The sequence below is a fragment of the Pipistrellus kuhlii genome, unplaced genomic scaffold, assembly GCF_014108245.1.
Source record: "Pipistrellus kuhlii isolate mPipKuh1 unplaced genomic scaffold, mPipKuh1.p scaffold_m20_p_2, whole genome shotgun sequence".
NCBI lineage: Eukaryota > Metazoa > Chordata > Mammalia > Chiroptera > Vespertilionidae > Pipistrellus > Pipistrellus kuhlii.
Genome location: NW_023425515.1, coordinates 127,859,665 through 127,881,519, shown reverse-complemented (window position 1 = coordinate 127,881,519; position 21,855 = coordinate 127,859,665). Strand labels below are relative to the sequence as shown.

General features: G+C 40.9%; 1 pseudogene; it reads left to right on the top strand.

Annotated features, from left to right (window-relative positions):
* The window catches only part of LOC118723066, a 34,776-nt pseudogene extending 13,189 nt beyond the window's left edge, over positions 1-21,587 (top strand).
* The last annotated feature ends 268 nt before the right edge of the window (positions 21,588-21,855 follow it).

Below are 21,855 nucleotides of genomic sequence, written 5' to 3'. Positions count from 1 at the left end.
TTATAGCATAAGGATTTTCCCATGCTATATAGGATTCCTCAACAGTATGATCTAGTGTTACTATAGTCCATTTTCTGGAAGTTTCTTACTTAAACCAGTTCATTTCTCTACCATTGAATGTTTATATTGCTTCTAATATTCTTGGATATGAAAAACAAGCTTCCTTGTGCATAAAGCTAAATTCATACTAATCCTCATTTCCTTAGATTACATCCCCAAAAAGGAGCATTTCTTGATCAAAGGCTGGGCATATTTTTATGGATATTTCTACATATTACTAGTTGGTCTCCAAAGAGAATACAACTATTCACAATGGCATGTTAGAATGGCCATCTCGCCAAAAACAGTCCTTGATTTCTTTCTCGCATGAGTTTACATAAGTCCCATTGAGCCTCGGGTGTTCTTGCTAGCTCCCATCTGAATCTTTCTTTGTTAGGTTCTATACTGATCCTCATCTCGTCTCCACTGTGCATAATTGGTACCCAGACATCCAAAGCCTACCCTTTTCATCCCAAGCCTAAGAAGTTTCTGGCTGGGAAAAACATCAATAACCCTTGCCTTCCTGGTCAATGCAGGTCTGGAAATGGTTTTTGGTTCCCAGGCTGAAATGCTACCCAAGGGCCTCTGTGTCTTTGGGCAATGGTTCTCTTCGAATGCCCCCGAGTGTCCTTCTATGGCTCCCTCCCACTTGCTTCTTTTGGGCTTTTGAGTTCATTCAGGGGAATCCCACCCTGTACCCCACCATCAGATATCTGCATCCTCTGTAGCACGCTTGCCTGTCCATTACCTGGGATTGAACCATCTCTTGCTCTTCTCCATTTCCTAATGGATAGACTTTCCTGGAAGAGTTAGCTTTACATCTCACAACCCTCCATCCCTACAATCTTTCATCCTATCCCATTCCTGGTGTCTGCCAGAGGCCATAGAGGCCATTCCCTTAAGCTGTTCTTCTGTGTTGGTTGTCCCTTTGACCTTGTCAGCTATGAAATGGGACAGTGTGTTCTAAACCTTCTCTTGCTCTTTGACATGGTCTTTTATTGCCAGGCTCTCCTCCAGGTTGTCCCTGTCTCTGGCAAGCCCCTCTCACTTTGGCTCAGGGCGTCTTCTCTGTTCCCACCATGCCCTGGCCCATGTACTGCAAGAAACTGACACTTCAAGGCCTTGCTTCAGGATATTAAGGGAGTGTACAAACTGTGCGCTGAAGGACTGTGGCAGTTTGCCAGTTTCATCTTAATAAACTCAACTCCACTCCCCAGCCTTATCCCATCCCTGTCCAACTCCCATTTGGTCTTTCCTGTGTCCCATTTAAGTTCCATCTCTGGTATCAACACTTTGGTTGATCTTCCTTCTGACCTCTGACCCATCGAATGCTATCCCTATTCCCCACTTGGCTCTCCTTCTTGCCTTGGCATGACTGACCTGATCTGGCTTCCCTGTGAGCTGAAGCCATAGCTGCCCTGGCAGAGATGACCTGGCATTCCTGAGGGCCCTGCCTCCTGCCTGGCTCTGGCCCTGCTCCAGAGCTTTGTGGGCAGGATATTTTTAACCCTTTCAATTTCAGTTTTCTCCTGAGAAGGTAACGCCTACCACCTGATGAGGCAGCTCAAACTCAGATCCTCTCTTTTTCCTGAGCCCCCTCCATGGCATGCTTTGGGAAGGAATGTGGAAAATATGGGGCCCCCACTCAGATCTGAATAAATTCTAAGAACCCAGTTATCAATTATTGCTTAGAATGCCCTGATTTCCCTTTGGGGAAATATTGCCCAGTTCCATCAATTTATTGGGAACTACAGTTCCCAATTTCATCCCACAGTTGGGATCTCCCCTCCTCGTTACTGCCTGCTCCTCAAGCCCCAGTGACTTTTCCTTACACCTGGTCCTGACTGCGTGAAAGCCCTGCCTCGAGGGTGGGGGTGGCTTGTTGCCTTAGTGAGTTCTATAAGAGATAATGGGGGACACTAAAATCAAGAGGGTGAGGAGATGTCTCTTGGTTTGTGAAGGTAAAGTCTACAAACCCAGGAGGAAGGCCTGGTACCCCTCCACTCCAGCAGCTGTTGCAGACTTGGCACGGAACCAGGAATGTGGATGTGGGGAGATTGGGGAGAAACACTGCTCTTGTTTCTGGCCTATTTTATGAGCCAGCAGGAAGGCACATGGTGGTATTCTTTCTGGTCAAGCTGCTTTTGATTAAAAGAAACTGAAACCTACCCAGAGTTCAGGCAGTTGGAAAGAGAGGAAGGGCTGGCCCTCTAAGGTAAAGCTGGCAGGAAAGGAGGGAATGACAGGCAAATTGGCTGACATGGCTGGGGCGGTGGGTCAGCCAAGCATTAAGTGAACACTGCTAACTGTCATTAGATTCCTTCTGTGGTGTGTTCATTCCTGGGCCACAAAGTCCAGGAACTCCCAAAGCCCATGCTACTCCAGAAACTACTCTCAGCAAAGTCAATATGCTCTCACCTCCAAAATATGTTGGGGAATTTTCAGGGCTTTGAGTGGGCGTCTGAGTCTCTCTCCCTTCCTGATGGAGAGGGGCTAACTTTCCCAGAATTTTGTGCTTACTGCACCAGTCTAAGGGCTAACAGTATCTCCTTGCCATATGTGTTTTATCCCCTCCACTTTGCTCTCCTCCCTAATTTCATGCCCTGAGCCCCCTAGACCTGTGGCCTTTGCTTCTTTTCGTCTGCATTGCAGTGGGACTCAGGGGGCAGAACACACAGAAGCTGGGAGAACCAACTCGTTTCTGTAACTCTGGTTCTGAAGAGCACTCTTTGGGTTCAATGAAGTACCTGTTAGCCGGTCCTTACTAAATGCATAACAACTTACCTCTCAGTGTTCGTGGCCTCCCCAGCACTGGAGTTTCCCATTCTAAGCTTTCTGAGTCAAACTTTCTGGTTCTGGAAACACATATACAAACAAACTATTTGTGCCTGGCTGGCATGGTTCAGTGGTTGACCATTAACCTGTGAACCGGGAAGTTGAGGTTCAATTCCCAGTTGGGGCACATGTTGGAGTTGTGGGCTCAATCCCCACTGTGGGGCATGGAGAAGGCAGCCAATTGATGATTCTCTCTTATCATTGATGTTTCTATCTCTCTCCCCCTCTTCCTTCCTCTCTGAAATCAATAAAAATATGTTTTAAAAAATAAACAAATAAAATAATTCGTGACAACCAATCATTAGTTCCTGGAGGAAGTATTAGTACATTCATTGCCCTTTAAGCTTTATAGCATTAAGCATCCTATCTAATAAAGAGGGAATATGCAAATTAACCATCACATCATCACAAAGGTGGTGGTACTGATAGCGGAGGAGGGTCTTCCATAACACAAGATGGCTGCACCGACAGTGGAGGCTGAGTTCCCATAACGAGCCTTAAGGAGAAATCAGCAGGGACCTGAGGCTGTGTGGCACTGGACCGGGGCAGGGGACCTGGGGCAGCACCCCCACCCTGGTGCTGGGCTGGGGACCTCAGGCTGCTCCCCCTGCCCTGGGCTGGGAGACCTCAAGCCACATCCCCTGCCCGACGGGGCTTGACAGGAGTGGGGCCAGCCGGTATGGATCTTACAATGGGGGTAAGGCCAGCTGGGTCTGGGTCTCGCATGATTTTGAGGCACCTTGGGTGGGTGGGGAGTTGACTCTGGGTCCTGAGGCCAGCCCCAGACTCTGACAGGAGGAAGATTTTCATATACATTTTGCTAATTTTCTTTCATTTCTGACACTTATATTATAGAGAAAGGGCAAAAAGCAATATTAAAATATTTCCTCTAATTAATCCCCTTTTAATGTGCATGAATTTCATGCACCGGGGCCATTTGTCATATATATGAGGAAACCAAGCTCATAGAGATGAAGTGACTTGACTGAGGCCACATGAGTTAATGGCAGAGCTAGGGCAAGAACTCAGATCTTCTATTCTCAGTTTAGGAATCTTTTCACTGCCCTATACCTCCCCCAAGGCTTTGCTCATGTTTGGTTTATGCAATACTGTATCTTGATCTTGAGTTGAAATTACTTCTGTAGTTTAGAAATAGGCCAATTGCCTATTCAGCATTTTCTTTCTGACATTCTGCAATGGAGCCTGAAAATAATATAGGCTGCTACATAGAACTGGGACTATCTTAGATTTCAACAGGTGTGTTAAGGATCCCAAATCCTGGAAAGTGCTTATTGGTGTGTTCTCACTTAAGATGTAGTTGTACATATACCCTTGGTTTCCCAAGACTATAATGTCACAAGGCTTGCATGTGGATTACAGCCTTAATGTCCTTGAGCACCTTTTTTACATTCTGGGATGAGGTAAAAGTGCAATGTGATTGTCAAATCTCATTTACGTTTCTCCTCTGCTCTTGTGAAAATTTAACTCACTTACATTCTATCTCCTATCACATGCACAAATGTAATAGTACAATGTAATGGACAGGCTATAGATATGAAAAAAATAAGATGATGGGTTCTGATATCAAACAAATCTGGGATTGTATCCAGAATTGGCTACTTGTTAACTGTGTGACCTTAGGTAAATAACATAACTTCTCCAAGATTCAGTTTTATCACTTATAACGTGAGTATTACTTAAAAATAATTATATAAAATAATCCACTTAACCCTGGGTGTGGACAATGGCAAAGCCCCTTCCCCCCCAAATCATGATTTGTCATTGCTGTGAACTACCTCAGTCTTCACTATATAATAGGAGATCTTAAGTACTCAAGCTACTAGATGATATAATTGCATTTCTTTGGCAGTTCTAATGTTTGTTTTGTTACATTTTCCCCTCTTTCTATAACTCTCAATTATTTTTATACTGTATAAACTTCAATTAAACATAGGTTAATTCTGATCAACAGAAAGTAATTAGTAAATTTTATTAATTATAGTTATTTAATATTTTGATTTTTAAAATTAATTGGGTCTGTATTCATCCCAATATTTACTTTTAATATAACAATTGAAACTCTTAGTTTAATTAACATATTTCTCTTATATGGCAGGTACTATCCTATCTAATAAAGAGGGACTATGCTAATTTACTGCTCTACCCTCAAAGATGGCGGCACCCACAGCCAATAAGGAGGAATATGCTAATTGACTCTCACACTCTCAAAGATGGCAACGCCCATAGCCACAAGATGGTGGTGCCTAGTCCCATTAGCCCCACGGGGGCATCAGGTGTGCAGCAAGGCCAGGCCCACCCAGGCAGGGCTGGCCACTCTGTGCGCCTGCCTCCTGAGTCCCCCAATCCTCTCAGCTCTCCAGCCTCCCAGGACCACCCAAGGCACAGATAACCAGGGCCAGCCAAGGCTTACATTGGTGACAGTGGCAGCAACAGAGGTGTGATGGGGTGTCACCTTCCCCTGATCACTAGGCCTCCTCCTGCCCCTGAGGGCTCCTGGACTCTGAGAGGGGGCAGGCCAGGCTGAGAGAACCCCCCTCCAGTGCATGAATTTTCATGCACGGGGCCTCTAGTAGATAATATTTTATATGTTAATTTCAAAGTACCAGAACTTTTTTGTCTACTCACCTACTGATGGGCACTTGGGTTGTTTCCAGAATTTAGCTATTGTAAATAACACTGCTATGAACATAGGGGTGCATACATTCTTTCTGCTTGGTGTTTCAAAATTCTTAGGATATATTCCCAGAAGTGGGATCACTGGATCAAAAGATAAGATGCATAAAAGACTTAAATGCAAGTCCTGAAACCATAAAAACCCTAGAAAAAAACATAGGTAGTAAAATCTCAAGCATCTCACACACCAATATTTTACTGATACCGGTAGATTGCCTAGGGCCATGGTCGGCAAACTGTGGCTCGAGAGCCACTTGCAGCTCTTTGGCCTCTTGAGTGTGGCTCTTCCACAAAATACCATGGCCTGGGCGAGTCTATTTTGAAGAAGTAGAATTAGAAGAAGTTTAAATTTAAAAAATTTGGCTCTCAAAAAAAATTTCAATGGTTGTACTGTTGATATTTGGCTCTGTTGACTAATGAGTTTGCCGACCACCGGCCTAAGGCAAGGGAAACAAAGAGAAGAAAAAACACAAATCTCATCTTAATAGGCTTACTCAGATCATCAATTTAACTCTGCAAGCTTTCACCTTCCCTAACTCCTGCCGCCCCCTCTCTCCCCACACATACACACTCGCACACTTCTGAACTACCTTATCTTGCTCATTTTTTCCCCCCATAGGACTTACCACTATCTAACAAACTATGTAACTGTATTATGTTTACTTTATGTTTCTCATGGACAGGATCTCCCTCTCCTTAATATATCCCAAGTGCCTAGAATAACACCTAAGACATAGGATGTGTGCAGTAAATATTTTATGAATTAGTTGAATGCTTATTAAATAAATACACTGGCATATTTAATCAAAGTCTATTTAAACTACCAAATGATTATAGGAGAAATATAGACAAATCCCTGAGCCATAATGCCTATTTGTCTTTTTGTATTTTCTTGCTAAGCCAAACTAGACTTTAATAACAACTCTTTAGAAATGTATGCGTTTGTGTATATGTGCACATATATGTACTTATATAATATGAATATAAATAAAGATACATGCACATGTGTAAAGTAATTATATTTTTTATAGTGCAATAACTTTTAAGTCTGTCAACAGAATATAATCTTTCCCCCTCTTTTTTTCTATCTTGAGACAATGTTTATTTCTAAAAACACTGAAATTTCACCACATATCCCACAGAGCAATGAATGCCCTGGGGTGAAAGTCCAGAAAAAGTTCCTTTTCAAAACTCTCAGAGTTAAGTTCAGACCTGGCCCAGATCCAGTGAGACAGCTGAATAATTCGCATGCTGGTGCTTGAATATGGAGCATTACTTTAGAACAGCAATTTTCAACTGGTGTGCTATAAGAATTTTTAAAACATATAGGGACACTGACCTCTTTCCCTTAGATTGTCAAATAAAAAAAAAAAAAAGACAACAGGCAACACAACAATAGGTGTCCAGTGTAAATGAAGCAAAATATTACCTATTTTTTGGTCAGATTTGTAAAAAATATATTTTTGGTGTGCCACAGAATTTTGGAATTACTTTGTGTGCCATGAGGTGAAAAAGGTGGGAAATTGCTGCTGTAAAGTAAAGCTCAGAAGGAATCTGTTTTATCTAAGTTAAAATTGTTATTTGCTGTTTAGCCCTGGCAGACTTACTTGACTCATTTATTCATGAGCATTCATTTAATGTCACACCCTTTATCAGGCATTGTGTTAGGTTCCGGCTGTATGTGATGAAAGGAAGATTTTCGTTCTTCTTCTTCTTCTTCTTCTTCTTCTTCTTCTTCTTCTTCTTCTTCTTTAAATAAATTTTTATTGTTCAGATTATTAACATTGTTCCCCCTCCCTCCATAGCTCCCCTTCACCAGATTCCCAACCACCCTCTTCCCTTAGCCCCCATCCCCACTGTCCTCATCCACAGGTGTACGATTTTTGTATACTCTTCCCACCCTCCAACACCCCTTTCCCCCTGAGAATTGTCAGTTTACTCCCTTTCTATGCCCTGATTCTATTATATTCATCAGTTTATTCTGTTCACCAGATTTTTTATTCAGTTGAATTTTAGGTTCACTTGTTGATATATATGTATTTGTTGTTCATAATTTTTATCTTTACCTTTTTCTTCTTCCTCTTCTTAAAGAATACATTTTAGCATTTCATATAATACTGGTTTGGCAGTGATGAACTTTTTTAGCTTTTCTTATCTGTGAAGCTCTTTATCTGACCCTCAATTATGAATGATAGCTTTTCTGGGTAATGTTGGTTGTAGGTTCTTGCTGTTTATCACTTTGAATATTTCTTTCCACTCCCATCTGGCCTGTATAGTTTCTGTTGAGAAATCAGCTGACAGCCATATGGGTGCTCCTTTGTAGGTAACTAACTGTTTTTCTCTTGCTACTTTTAATATTCTCTCTGTCTTTTGCTCTTGCATTTTAATTATGATGTGTCTTGGTGTGGCCCTTTTTGGATTCCTTTTGTTGGAGTTCTGTGCACTTTCTGAACTTGTAAGTCTATTTCTTTCACTAGATGGGGGAAGTTTTCGGTCACTATTTCTTCAAATAGGTTTTCAGTATCTTGCTCTCTCTCTTCTTCTGGCACCCCCAAAATTCGGATGTTGGTATGCTTGAAGTTGTCCCAGAGGCTCCTTACAGTATCTTCATATTTTTTAATTCTTTTTGCTTTTTGCTTTTCTAATTGAGTGTTTTTTGCTTCATTGTATTTCAAATCTTTGACTTAATTCTTGAGTTCCTCAGGTCTGCTGTTGGATTTCTGTATATTATTTTTTACTTCAGTCAGTGTATGTTTAATTTCTAGTTGGTCCTTTTTCATATCCTTGAGGATCTTGCTAAATTTATTGGCCTTTTCTAGAAAGTTCTTGAAAAACCTTATAACCGTGGTTTTGAACTCTATATCCACTCATTTGCTTTCCTCCATTTCTTTCATTTGTGACCTGTTTCTTTGTTTCTGCAATTTGGCTACTTTCCTGAGTTGATAGAGTGGCTTTGTGTGCTAGGTCCTATGGGGCCCAGTTACCTTAGGTAGACACTCTTGTGCACCACTTTGTGGGCTATGAGCACAGTCTTGTTGTAGTTAAACCTTGATTGCTGTTGGTATCACTGGGAAGAATTGACCTCCTGGCCAATTGGCTGTGAAGATCAGCTGTGTCTATGTTGAGAGAACTTCTGTGCTGGAAACATCCTTATGAGATAAGACTTGCAAAATCCTCTGTGCTCAGCTTGGATGGGGTGGAGTCTCAGGGCAGAGCAGACAACAATGGCTTCTCGTCAACTCTGCCCTGAGAGGCCCCTAGGTCTCAGTGTCCTGCGGTAATTGCTGCAAGCACCTTTGAGAGAAAGCAGCCCTCAAGTTTTGCCCGCAGTCGGACAATCCAGTTTTTCTATGTATGAGTCTGGGTCCCCAGAGTGTCACTCAGAACTGGAGTTCAGAGCCGTTGGGAGCTTTTGTCCCCCTCCTGATTGATAAAGCCAGCTGCATACTCAGTTGCCAGCCCTCTCCGCACGTGCCTCTCTATCTCTGCCTTCTGCAGCTCCTCTGAGTCTCAATGTGCTTTTCTCTTTCATTCTAGAATTCTGAGTAGAATTTCCACTCAGCTAGCCTTCCTTTGGTTCTGAATGATGTCCATTTTGTCTTTTAGTTGTAGTTTTGAAATTGTTGTGCGAGGCAGCAGTTTAAGTGTTTACCTAGGCCTCCATCTTGGTTTCTCCTAATTCTTTTTTTGGCATTTCCACAATGAGGGAAGGACCACTGCCACTGGATCAAACTAACTCATGCAACCTCTTCTGAAGACAGAACCTCCTGAAGGCAACAAGACATTCCTTCTATAAGGGAACTAATCTAGGGGAAGTAATAGACAAGTAAAATGGCAATTATAATACATTGTAAGTGTCCCTTTACAGCTGATGATGGGATGCTGAAGGAACACAGAGGTTAGGATATAATTATGGTCTCTAAATAACCCATACCATTGCCACGTTCACCCTTAGACAATTAGATTGGATCAGCCCTTTGTCTTCTCTTAGATGTCAATCATTCAAGTCCAGAAACAGAAAGAGCAAAATTTGTTATTATCATTATACTATCATTATACTTTTAAAGATAATAATGGCAGTGAGGAAAAGGCAGTTTACAAAGTAAGAAATACAATCTTAGTCATAATTAAAGTCATTCAAATTAAAATGATGATGCAATTGAGTTACTCACTCATTGAGCACTTACTATATGCCAACTACTGTTGAAGGTGCTCGAGATATAGTAAGGACTAACGCCTACAAAGTTTTGGCTCTTCAAGAGCTTATATTCTAGTTGAGGAGACTTTAGATACACAAATGAATAAATAATAGTAGGTGCATGAGCATATAAAGTCCTGGCTTAAGCCCAACTTACAGTAGGTCCTTTAGGCCCATGGATTCAAATAGGGGCCATTTTCCCTCATCCTCAAGTGTAAAATTGAGATCGACAAACATTGAAGTTGGAGAAGAAGTCAAGAGGATGAACAACAAACTACAGTTTTGTTACAGGGCTATGTTAACTGTTCCACTTATCATAATACAGTCCCCCCCAAAAAAGAACTAGACTCTCCTCAGGACATTATTACATTGATAACATCAAGCTGATCAGGCAAAAAAACCCCAAGAGGTAGTTAGCATGCTAGAGACTTGATAAGATACATGCATTTCAAAGGGTGAAAATAAGTGCTAGGGAGATTCAGGGATCTCCCACATTTATAAAGTTTTCAGGGTTTGGCAGTCAGGGTATGCTGGAATATGTCTCCAAAGTAAGGGATACATCATTACTGCAATCTTACATTACTTCCTCCACTACAAAGAAGGAAGCACCATGCCTAATACAACTTTGAGGTACTGGAAGCAAGAAATTCTATACCTAAGAATATTTTACCAGTCCATTTACCAGTGTCATTTAAAGAGTTCCAGCTTTAAAAAGGTCTCTGCCACAGGTTGCATACAAGCAGCTGGACTGATTGGGCCACAAGTTCTAGCAGACCTATGCCAGTCAAGCTGTCAGTGCTGGGGAAGTAGAGTGTATGGTAAGTCCTTGGGGAGAATCATAATGCAGCCCCCTGGAGTTGCGGTCATGCCATCTGCAACTAAACATTATGCACCTTTTGAAAAATAGCATTCGATGTGTTACTGAGCCCTGGTAGACATGAAATGCTTGATCAGGGGCACCAAGTACCCAGAACTACCCAATTTACGAAGTGGGTTATTTTAGGCCCACCAAGTTATAAAGTAAGACAGATCCAGCAGTAGTCCATTAAAAGAGGGAGCTGGTATACTCAGGATTGATTGCAACAGCACCAGAGGGCACAAGTAAATTTGAGGAGCAGATAATTTAGACTCCCATGTCACCTACCACAGTTTCATTAGCATCTCTTCCTCAACTTGCACCTGCTTGTGCCATATAAGCAGGGAAGGGGGCTGTGTGACCAGCTTAAACAGAAGAAAAATGCATGAGCTTGAATGAGGAATGGGTTGGCTTTGCATATGGGAGCAAGCCCAAAGTGAACAGCAGCTACCTTACACCACCCTCAGCGATGGACTTAGAAGGGAGTGAAGAAAGGATATATTCCTAATGGGCAGAGCTGAGAGTAGCATACCAGAATGTCTACTTTGTGAGGAAGTGACCTGAGATAAGAATGTATATTTGTTATCTATTGCACCATTCCAAATCACCTTACCACTTAGCATAAAACAACACCTATCTCATGGTTTCTGTGGGTCAGAAATCTGGTGTAGTTTGTCTAGATCTTCTGGTTCAGGGTGTCTCACAAGGCTGCAACCACGATGTGTTCTACTCCTTAGCAGTAAGTCGCTAGGTCCAGGTCACACTCAAGGGGCGGGCATTGCAAAAGGACCTGAATACTAGTAGGTGGAGCCCATTAGAAGCCAGCTTAGAAACTGCCTTCCACAACAGATTCCTTGGCAATGGCCAGTGGCAGTGGCCCTTTAGAGCATTAGATTGGCCTCCTGAGGTGAGGGTACAGCTAAAGTGCTAAATGGTGGCAATACCTTGCAGGATGGAGTGTCATCCTTTGGGACACAGAACCTTTTAAAGACTCGTGATCCCCCTCTAAGAAGTATACAAAGGTTGGAAACAGGAGTCCGTCTCACTTACCGTTACTCCCAGTGACTCATCCTGGAAATTCTGAGCTTTGCAGGGTTACAAGCCCTGTTCCTCAAAGGAAGTGCCCTCTTGCCGTGGACAGAGGAAGCAGTCCCATTGAATTTCAAGGTGCAGCCCCCACCTGGACACATTGAAACTCTGTGTCCAGAGACTAGCAGACAAAAAGCATATTCAGAAATGATTGACCCTAATCGGCAAGAGAGATACTTTTATGAAATGGAGGCAGGGATGAGCACATGTATAATTCAGATTATCTACTTGGGCATGTCTTGATAATCTGGCACCTAATGAACTATGGACAGACACATAGATAGGAGGATAGAAACACCCTTCCGGGAAGAGGGTTTGGGTTCAAACAGCAGGAAAGACACCAATATCTGTTAAAGTTTGAAAGTAAGATAAACTTATTGTAGAATGGACACTAGAGGAGAAAGAGAGCACGCCAGTCGATTCTAAGACTAACTGCAGGGGTGGGACAAGAGTTTCTCCACTGCCTTCCTTTTCTAAGTTTCTCTCCAGGAAGAGACAACTATGGGAACCATAGAGGAACTGTTCTTTGCACTTGTGTGGAGAAGTGGATCTGTGGGATGCAAGTGTGTTTCTCAGATCTCCTTTCAAGAGAACAAGATACTGGAAGTGTCGTGCATCCTCAGTGACTGTACCTTCAAATACACCTCAGCTTTCACTCCAAGTCCACAGCCTCCCTAGTCTGGTTTCAGCCAGTGACTGAGACATTGGGGTACTAGAGCTGGGTCGTTTCTGCCCCCATAAGATGCCTGTGATGGACAGTCTTAGCTCTGTGACTCTTCTCTGGCCTGGCTGAGAGTTCCACAGAGATGTTCTGTAGTGTGAGGTCCCTTCTACCCAGTTCTTCTTCGCCTCCTCTCCTTTCACTTATGATAGCCCTACACGACAATCTGAAGGCTCTCCCTGCCTACTTCCAATCTTGTGCCCCCTGTATGGGCTTTGCGCCAATAAACTTCAGGCATGTCTAATTCTTTCTTAGTCACTGCTTCTTGAAGAACCCAAACTGACACAAGAGCAGACTGAGCTTATCCCTTAGGGTTCAAGGTACAATCCCAAAAGACATTTCTTAAATCTAGATAGATTCAAATCCAATGTGTGAATATCCCAACTGTACATATCCACACTGCTCTCGGACTTCTAGAGCACAGACTTGCACATTAGCAAACACTGTAAATTTCCATTCCTATGGGTAACTAGATGTCTTCATGACTGTTGGCCAGTGCCCCAGCAGGTAACTCCTCAGGTGGGTTTGAAGAATTCTGAAAGCAAAGTAGGATTGCCTGCTGCTGCAAATGCCCATGAGACGGAGCCTTGGTCAATGCCAAGACTTTGGACATCTTGAATACTAAAGGAAAACTGAAATTTCATTTAAGCTCCATGATCAGAGAGAGAACCTAGTAAGTAAGATGTTAGATGAGTCAGCAAGCTTTCCTCCTCAGCATGAGCTACAATCCTCTCTGCAGGACGTCTATCTGATTAAAGGACTTAAGCAATTTAGTTTAACAAGAATGGTCAGCAGGCTTTCCAGAAATGAGGGTTACAAGTTAAATAAAAGATGCCTTTGTTTCTTATTTCTCATTCAAAATTCTTTTGCAAAAAAAAAAAAAAAAAAAAGAAAAGAAGAAAGAAAAATGAAAAAAAACACACCAACATTTGAAATATTTAGTGCTCCACCCCCGCCTCTACATTTTTTAAAGAAATTTAATAGTAGTGCTGTGGGCGTTTGGTTTTAGAGGCGATGGATAATATGTGAGACAGATCCCACATTAGGGGATAAATGTATGTGACGTCAAACCCCACTTCTGTCTATTATGATTGAAGCTCGTGCAAAGTAAACATCTCATATCAAAGCATGTTTATTAAACACCCAAAGATCTTGCCTTGGATTTTCTTTATAGAATTAAAGAATTTTTTAAAGTCTTTATTCTGATTGTTAATATGTTGGTCTTTGTGAGCCAGACAGTTTATCATCAAAAAGAGGTTGAACCTACAGTAATTTCAAATGGCAATGCCTCCGTTAAAACTAGAGAATGTCCTGGCTTTTATTAATATAAAAAACAACAACACAAAGACATTTGAGGAATACAGAAAACAGACAAGAAGGAATATAGGCACATTTTAAAAACTAACAGCTAATATTTACTGAACACCTACTTCATGCAGGTCTGTAAGGATTATCCCATTTATTCCAAACAAGAACGCTATAAAATAGAATGCCATTATTATCCCCACTATCCAGATGAGAAAACTGAGACTTAGAGAGGCTAACCCATGTGTCCAATGTCACATGCTCAGGTCTATGATTTTAGGGCAGGAGCTGGCAAACACATCTGTAAAGGGCCAGATTGTTAATACATTAGGCTTTGTGAGCCATACAGTCTGTCTCTCTGTTGCAACTACTCAGCGCTGCCATTTTACCATGAAAGCAGCCATGAATAATAACAAACTAGTAAGCGTAACTGTGTTCCAGTAAGACTTTATTTACAAAAATAGGTCATCTGGATTTGGCAGGTGGACCTTGCCTTTGTGACTGTTGTTTCCTATTCCCAGATGGGACAGTGTTCTTTCAAAATAAATGTATGTGGAAAAAACCCTAACCAAGTTGGAATTATCTAAAAGATAAACTCATTCACTCAGCAAATACTGAGTGCTTACAGCTGTGTGTTGGTAATATGCAGGTACCTTATAGGGAAAGTGATACATAGTGAAAACAGATACCTTAGATGGTGTTTACGGTGGGGAAGAGAGACATGTAAATCGACAATTATTGATTTAATGTACTGTGACAGGGGCCATATGATAGGGGCATTGATTAGGGTCTCAAGGGAAGTAGTGGAAGGATAACTAAACTGACCTGGAGAGGCACAGGGATTCTGGCAGAATGGGCTAACGATGCAGAGACAACACTCCTGCCCCTGAGCTCCGTTCTCCAGAAGCAAAGATTATTTGAATGATGACAGTGGGAGCTTGGCTTTGGCTTGCTTTGCAGTGTAAATGTCTCATGCTCCGGGGTCTGCCAATGTCACCTGGAGGACTGTTCAAAGACATCACCAGTTTATTTTTAAGGACCTTTAGTTTCTCTCATTTGCCTTCTGTCGCTCTCTAGAAGCCACTGTGCTCAGTCTCCAAGGTCATCTGTTCCCTCAAAGAATAGCATGAAGAGCAAGTGAGTAACTGTGGGTTGGCCTAACAGAGGTTCTGAAAGCCAACTGTCTAGGACTGTGGTCGGCAAACTGCGGATCTCGAGCCACATGTGGCTCTTTGGCCCCTTGAGTGTGGCTCTTCCACAAAATACCATGGCCTGGGTGAGTCTATTTTGAAGAAGTGGCATTAGAAGCAGTTCAAGTTTTATTTTTATTTATTTATTTATTTATTTATTTATTTATTTATTTATTTAATATATTTTATTGACTTTTTACAGAGAGGAAGGGAGAGAGATAGAGAGCTAGAAACGTCAATGAGAGAGAAACATCGACCAGCTGCCTCTTGCACACCCGCTACTGGGGATGTGCCCGCAACCAACATACATGCCCTTGACCGGAATTGAACCTGGGACCTTTCAGTCCGCAGACCGACGCTCTACCACTGAGCCAAACCGGTTTCGGCAGAAGAAGTTTAAGTTTTAAAAAATTGGTTCTCAAAAGTAATTTCAATCGTTGTAATTTCAACTGTTGCTATTTGGCTCTGTTGACTAATGAGTTTGCCAACCACTGGTCTAGGTGATACATGAACTAGCAAGCTAGGAACCTGATTCTAGAGATTGTGATTTGAAAGGTTTTGGTTTTGTGTCTGAGAATCCTACTTTTTATAAAGCACCACAAGTGATTCGGATGTGCACGAGCTATGTTGGAAAATTGCTGCTGTGGAGGATTTCTAAAGATGCTTTTAACCTTTCAGCCAGCTCTTCTGTGTTTATTGCCATGACTACATTGACAAACATCTTACAAAAAAGGAAGGAAAAATCAAACTGGCTTTAGGGATGTTTACCAGGGTTTCTACTTTCTCATCACTACCATTTAGGGGCAATGATTTGTGGGGTAGACTGTTGTTCAGGAGTCAACTTTGTTGCCCTAATATGCCAAAGAACGGTCAGGAGCTCCTCCTTGTTAGGTAATAACAAAAATGTGAGTCTTGGATGGATCTTGCCTGCATGCTGACCTCAGGCATGTTTTACATAGCAAAAGAGCAGCACCTGCATATAAATCAAGTCTAGCTAGGCACAAGCAAGATTCTTCCTGCCTTCAGGTTCTGCACAGGCAGGGGTTGGCAGGCTTCTTAGCCCCTGGGTTGTTTTAAACTGATGCCCAGTAGGGTCATTGAGTGCCAGTTGGCAAAAGTTACAAAGAGGAGAAGGAAAAGGGTAAAGAAGAAGGACTGTTAGAAGGCAAAAAGAAAGAAAAGAAATGTTGCAGCATCAGAAAGTCTCCTATGTCCTGATTCTGCTTTAAAATTACTACAGTTATTGGGTTGGGATTCTCTGGTACTCCCAAACCTGGATTCTCAGCTTCTATTCCAAACTCAGCCATTTGGGTAGAAACAAAGTCACAAGTCCAGCAGGAGGGTTTTCAATCTAAAACAAAACGAAACAAAACAATAAAAACATTTGGAAGCCACCCTAGAATATTAAATTATTGCATTTGTCTCTTCAGAGGGTATGGGGCAGAAGAGCATCTTGTTAGATTGCAAAAATATAAGAACAATCCTATAAAGTTATCCAATGATCACATTAAGCCATAATTATTCATACATAGAGTTTATTTTTAGAGAATTTGAAATATAGATATTAAAGTTCTTAATTGAATATCAATTTTTCATTGCCATTGTAGTTTCTAATATTGACATGTAGGGGAAAAAATGATCATCCTGTGTGATTCTTAATTTCTTTTTTTATAACATTTGCCACCTTGTTCTGAGCATGGTAAAGGGCCAGTTAACCTCAGTGAATAATTATGACTTACCAGTCTTAGCATTAACTGGCCAATGGGTTTAAATACTGTAGTTATGATCCCAAAATTGTTACTGCGGCCTTTATTGAATAGTAAAAATGAAAACAGGCATACTTTCAACAAATTCTGACACCACAGGCACTTTCCAAGCAGTCAAGTACTGATTTTCCATGCTTTGGAGCAGAGTGCACTTCTTCCTCTTATTTTGTAACATGTTTTTATTCTAACATTTAAATATGGATGTTTCTAGAATTCTGGGAATTCAGTGGAGTTTGAATAAAATAATGTTGCCATTTGGGAGAGATCCAGCTCTGAAGAAATTGGAGAGCAGGCCAACTTCTCATTCTTAAAGATGAGTTAAATATGCAGGGGGAGAGAGTAGTGTCTCAAAGAAATCAAAAGGCAGATTTGTCATGGATTCGAATAATCAATGTCTGGTTATTTTGAATGAGACAGCACAGACCACATTTTTCCTCAAATAATGCTCCCTTGAATTACTGCTCCAGGTAAAAACAAATGCTTATTTTGACTAGGATTTTAAAAAATTATAAAGTAGTGTGTGTTTTTAAAGTACCAAGGTTTTTGTAGGCCCTAAGTGGATCAAATTCATTATTTTATGCTATAATGTGTGTGTGTGTGTGTGTGTGTGTGTGTGTGTGTGTGTGTTGTCTTAATATAGAAAAGGAAAATAAGGGACTCTAGTCTGCAAGTCTATCTGGTAAGAAGGACCATTCCATTGTAGCAATGAAATGGTTAATATCTTAATTATTTTTCCCCTGTCTCTGAAATTCCCTCATCCTTCCCCAAGTCAAGATAAATTTCCCAAAGTGTACTGTGCCTGCCAGGGTGCTAGGAGAAAGGCAGGGGAAAGGACAGGCTGGTGATTTTCTTCCCTAAGATCTCTGCTAGTTAGAGCTGATCTTATTCACCAATTGCCAGTAGGTTTTCCAAGGTACAGCTCCTGCAGGAGAAACAATTCAGCCCTTAGGAGCAAAGAGGTTATCTAGTTTTGGGAAAATTAAGCACATCTTGTTAACTCCAGACTGCTTCCAAATTTTATTTGTACATTAGCCAGTTAATAACATATACGAAGGAATCTTTCTGCACACTGATAACATGCTCAATATTAATTTGACTACATGTACACAGGCACAAGATTGAGATTCACTTAAGTGCATGCACAAGCACACACACACACACACACACACACACACACACACACACACACACGGTATTTTGTATAACTTTGTATCCTCTCCCTCCCTGAAGTGGAAGTATTAACAACAGTCATTCATCCATTGCCATAATACAAGGTAAAAACTTAAAAGATTGTCCAGATTTTTCCTTAATAGATAAGAAAAAAGCAGCCTAAGGAGGTTCAGTGATTTATCCCGTGTGCACAGCTAGTACCTGGCAAATCAAAGATTAAAATTCACACCTGGTGCATGTGTGTGCATGTGTGGGTTTCTCCCCACATCCAGGGGAAAACGTCCTGAGAGGCATTCTGAAACTCATTAAAAAATTAACCTAATGGAGGTTGAAATTGAAGGTGTCTTAATTAGTAATTAAATTTATTAAACCAAACTCTTTGCTGAGGACCCTCAGGGCATCATCACATTAAAATATTTTAAGCTGTATTAAAGCCTCAGTTTAATTACTAAGTAGGCATGCCGGCCTGGAAAGACGGGCTTGGGACCAACCTGTTAGTACGGTAAATAGGAGTAGATGCTGACAGCTCCCCAGAATCAGGCTGCCCTCCTGGTAGAATCCCTATTGCCACTTTCATTTATCTCAGGCCTCGGAGGAAGCTGAGTGATGAGGACTATATTCATGCTTATTGAGTAAATGTACAAATGTGACCATCAGGAAAAACGCTAATTTCTGTTGAATAGAAGAATAAGATGGTAATAATAATAATGGTCAATTTACATTTGCCAGGAGTCAAAGTACACTAATTATAATGTACATTTTAAAGGAATCAAGTTGACTAACAATTTACTAGTATGAATCCAGCTAACATTCGTCTGAGTGTTGGACAACAGTGTCCTACTTTCTAGCTCCTTTGATGATTTTGGCCAGGTTTGCTCTTTCTCATGGCTTCCTTTTGTCCGTTAACACAGTGATTCTCAAAGAGCAGCTGTGAGGGTCCTCCAGATGGTTAATCCCCAGCAGTTTTAGTATTTCTGCGTAGATTAGTGGGCAGCTGCTTAGGGTATGAAGCAATGATTCACTTGCCATGAAATTTCACGCTCCTTTTCGTCGGTGCTGCAACTTCTGCCTAGAGAACTCCCCCACCTCCCACCTCCCCCTCTTCTCTGATAGGCAAGCTTCTACATTATACCTCAAAGACTAGATTTCAATGTCATCTGTCTAAGAGGTTTTTCTGGACGCCAGGACAATCCACTAACCAAACCCTCCTTCCACTCTAAGCCATTTCATTTAGCACATAACCTCTATTTTAGCACTTTTCAGAGCATATCAAAATCCTGCTTACCTTTCTATCTTTCAAAGTAGAATGGAGGCCACCAATACAGTGACTGTCCTATGCAACTCTGTGGCCACAGGGACAGCCTGAGTAGTCCTTTAGTCCACGATTGTCGAATGCTTGGCATTGCTTCATTGCTTCATGACTCACTAAATAAATGTGTTTATAGAATCCCTCTGTGGTCTAAATTTCTGTCTGAATTCTTAGGCCTCACCACCACCTCCATTCATGTCCACCTCAGTGTCTTGAGGGCCCTCTGAAATTGGGATTGACTTTACTTTTACTGTGTCTATAGCCTTTTCCTCAAGGTCTTTCTTTCCATTCATTCTAATGTGAATGTGATGAAACTTGTTCTATTGGGCCAAGGTTTCCCTAATCTGGTTCTAACTTTGTCTTTATCATCTTGATAGTACCTTTCACTATACATCTTGACCACATCCAGCTATTACACACCATTCATCAAAGTTCCCTTACACTTTCATAGTTTTTTGCCTTTGCTCAGATTTGGCCCTCATTTATTTACTCATTCAATAAATAATTATTGAATACTTACTACATATCAAGCACTGTTCTTTACTCTGTTCTACCAGGACCACTTTTTTCCTCCTTTACATATTCTATTCATCTCCTGATATTCTTAGTTAGACTTCATTCTTCTTTTACCTTTTAGTACTTTATTTTTCAATTGCATTTTTTTTAGGACGATTAGTTTTAGGTCTGGCTTTCTTGTCTAGCAGATGAGGAGCTCCTAGAGAACTGGAAATGGTCTGCAATGTATCTTCCACCCAACCTGGCATGGCCTTACAGATAAGCTTCCCACAGTAAAAGCTCCTTGATTTGAAAAGTGAGCAAACCATTAAGAAACCTGTAGAGAAATATGGACAGTCAGAAGCTTCCAGGGTTCTCACTTGTACTCTCTTTTTAATCTCTGCCACAAGCCATATAAGCTAGCCACATTGAGCATGGTGAACTCATGGAATCCACCATTAGGTAAAAATTTAATGCCACTGAATTGTTTATAGTTGACCCTTGAACAACAATATGGATTTCAACTGTGCAGATCTATTTACTAGTATATGCAGATTTTTTTCAATAAATACTATAAGTGTGTTTTCTCTCCTTTATGATTTTCTTAATAACATTTTTTTATTATTGTCTAAAGTTTTACATATGTCTTCTTTTTCCCCAATTGAGCCCTCCCCCACAGCCATTCCCACCTGGGGCAAGCTCCCCACCACTCCAATGTTTGTGTCCACATGTATAATATGTATGTATACAAGTCCTTTGTCTAGTTTACTTCATTGTGAGGTTACAGTGTATAATACATATAACATACAAAATATCTTTTAATCAATTGTTTATCTGGTCAACAACAGACTATTAGTAGTTAAGATTTGGGGAGTGAAAAGTTATATAAGGATTTTCAACTGCTAAAAGGGTCAACACCTATAATCCTCATGTTGTTCAAATGGTTACAATGATAAATATTATGTTACTTATATTTTAATATAAAATGCATTTAAAATTTTTTAAAGAAATATTTTGCCATGGAGTTAGGGAAATGAAAAATAAAAGACAACAAACAACTTGGTGGCACCAGCAGGAAGGAGAGAAAGAATGTCTTGCATTTATCCTGATTCTTTTCTGCAAACTCCAATCCAATTCTCTATCTCACAACTCATTCCTCTTCCATAACTAAGAGGCTGTGACAGATGTGTCAATTTACCTTACAGACAGCATCATGGTAGGATAAACAGAGAAGACTGATGTCCTCCATTCCATTCTCGTGTACCACCTCCTCCATCAATTCTGAATTTTTAGACATCATTTCCTGACTTTGAATAATGACTTTCAATGACAGAAACTTTAAAATTCTTTCAAAAGTTAATTATATTTCCACAAGTGGTAACTCTGCTCTGCTAGGATTAGTAGAAATAGAAATGGCCATAATATTGCTCTTTGACATTCAAAAAATAGTAAGAAATTATTGTCTTATAACATATTGGTGTATACATGTACTGTAATAGTACACATACACACATACACACATATCCATACATATGCATTTATAAAATGTTCATATACTAGTAGACATGAATGAATATACATTTAAATTCACTTTCTAAAACAAAGATCTGTAATTTTCTAAAATTACGCTAAATCCTTGTGTTTGCCAAACATGACAGCATGATAGGGAAGGATTTGGAGCCCTCACGCTATCATATCTCACTGGGCAAGCACAAGGCAGGAGGTATGCTAGAGGCTGCTCTTTTTGGAAACAGCCCAGCTCTTAAAGCTAACCCTGGGATCAACACCATCAGTGAGACACGTTACAGGACTTCATGGCAGCACATCACAGAAATTCAGGAACGTATCAAAGCATTCGTCACTCTGATGGCAAGAAATGAGCTAGAAGAATTTAGAGAATTGCAATCATATTGTACATAATAGTGTTATCACTGGAAACTAGAATTTGAATTATGTGCACACAGGCTTCTACTTTTAATTAAAAGAGTTCCTCTGTCAGGTACTGCTTACAAGCACTCAAGGGAGACAGGGTTCTATCAACTGGAGACAAGTTAGAGGAATGCTAGACACTATAAGCAGTGAGAAGGGAAGCAGCTAGGCTGGGTAAAAACCAATTCTGAGCAATACATGCAGCCTGGCAGCACTGCTGGGAATTCATTTCCCTGGGGATGTGATGGCTTAGGACTCC